Source organism: Triticum aestivum, chromosome 2B (genome assembly GCF_018294505.1).
Source record: "Triticum aestivum cultivar Chinese Spring chromosome 2B, IWGSC CS RefSeq v2.1, whole genome shotgun sequence".
Classification (NCBI taxonomy): Eukaryota; Viridiplantae; Streptophyta; class Magnoliopsida; order Poales; family Poaceae; genus Triticum; species Triticum aestivum.
In genome coordinates, this window is record NC_057798.1 from 742,053,652 (window position 1) to 742,056,047 (window position 2,396).

The window sequence follows — 2,396 nt, forward strand, 5'->3', positions numbered from 1 at the left end:
TGAGTTAGTCTTCAAGCAGGTTTATATAATGGGCGTTTTTTTAAGTTACAACTCTCGTTCTTTCGAAACTTTTATTGGATCGAGTTGTAATCCTAAAACCGATGGTGCCTTGATACTTTTGGTCGTGCTCTGATGCTTTTGATGCACTGAGCTCTGATACTTTTGATGTGTTATTATGCATGCTTATTCCTTGTTAATATTATTGCATGCATACTGAATTACATCAGGCACCATATTTCATCATGCATTTCAAATTCTTCATATGATATATCAAGTGTATGAATTACAAGATATAGGGGGACATCTCCATGATTCAATTCTTCAAATGTGCGTTGCCTCAAAAGCAAATTCCTCACTATGCACAAATTCAGGGGGAGTTCTTCTATATCTTGCAATCAAATTCCTCAATATCAGTATTTACACTTGATTGTATTTATCCCCATTGAAAACTTAACCTATGTTGTCATCAATCACCAAAAAGGGGGAGATTGTAAGTGCATCTAGTGCCCCTTAGTGATTTTGGTGTATTGAAGACTTATAGGTTAAGGGACTGATGCGTTTGTGAGTGTACACAGGTCTATAAGTCTATGAGGAGTTTGATATTTACATAGAAAGTCGGCCCCTAAAAATGAAGTTCTTCGACTGAAGACTTTGATATTCTGAAGACTTTCTGAAGACTTTGAAAGTGAAGAAATTGGTGTGACCTTGAAGACTTGATATCCATTTGAGGAACCTGAAGCGTGAAGACTTTTGTTTTCGTAGTTTCATTTTCTCTTTCTTGAGTCATAGGAAACACCGTACTGTTAAAGGGGGTCGAGGAAATACTAAGGAAAAATTTCCATGTGGTGCTTAACTCAAATCCTACACCTACCAATCCCTTCGAGTGAAGCCATTGGAAATCTCATACAGTTCAGTCACTTTCTTCAGTGATAGAGACGTAGTTCTTCTGGTCACTCAGGACTTTGCTCTGACTGAGGAGTTAGGAATTCGCCAGTGCGAATTGCCTACACAGTGAGGAACATGATAGCCCTGAGGAATTTGAAAGTCAAATTTCCGACCGTTGCTGTGCTGCGCGCCGGCTGTCCAAAATATCTTATCCACCTAACGGTCATATCATTGAAGGGCATTTATGTCTTATCATGTCGGGCTGCTCCCTAGGCTATAAATAGCCGCCCCCTACAACCACTAGTTGGTTGGCTGCTCACGAGAGAACTTGACACTTGTCATCTGAGAGCAACCCATCCTCCGAGGACTTTGAGCAAAAATCATCAAGTGAGGAAAATCCCAAAAGCAAACCCCCACAAACCCAAAGTGATTGAGCATCACTGAAGAAATTGATCCTGCGTGGATCCGATGCTTGTTACCTTTGAAGACTGTGCTTCTTCCAGACGGTTAGGCGTCAAGGTCTAGAGCAGCCAAGAGGAATTGTGGATCGCCAAGTGACCAAGTCTGTGAAGGTTTGGAAGTCACCTGAAGACTTACCTCGAGTGATTGGACGAGACCTGCGTGGTCTTAGTTCAAGGAGAATACGGTGAGGACTGGGTGTCCTGAGTTGCGGCTCAGAGACTGGGTGTCCGGGACTGCGTGTCCTCGAGTTTAAATACTCATCCGCTCCAACCAGACGTACAACTGAGACAATAGTTGGAACTGGTTTACCAAATCATTGTCTTCACCAACTAACTGGTTCTATTTCCTCAACCCTTCCATTTCCTCATTACTGTGTTGAATGTTGTTCATATCTGTGCTTGAAGACTTTGACTGAAGATTTTCTCAATTTCCTCAGTTCAATTTCTTCAGTCTGTTTGTCTTCATCTTGTTATCCTGTGTTTACGCTTTCTGTACTCTGTGATAGTCTTCATCTCATCACGATGACTATGCTTGTATCCTGTTATGTTTACTTCTGAGTACTTATTCCGCTGCAATTAGTTCTTCGCTAAGGAAATTCCTCACCGGCAAATTCCTCAGTGAATAATTCATAAAAATCGCCTATTCACCCCCCCTCTAGTCGATATAACGCACTTTCATCTGTCAATCACTATCTTATCTGGAAGATTAACTCCCACTTGATTCAAGCGATTGAAGTACATAGACAATCTGAGCACATGCTCACTAGTTGAGCGATTCTCCTCCATCTTTTAGCTATAGAACTTGTTGGAGACTTCATATCTCTCAACTCGGGTATTTGCTTGAAATATCAACTTCAATTTCTGGACCATCTCATATGGTCCATGACGTTCAAAACATCACTGAAGACCCGGTTCCAAGCCGTAAAGCATGGTGCACTAAACTATCAAGTAGTCATCATATTGAGCTAGCCAAACGTTCATAACGTCTGCATCTGCTCCTGCAATAGGTCTGTCACCTAGCGGTGCATTAAGGACATAATTCTTGTGTGC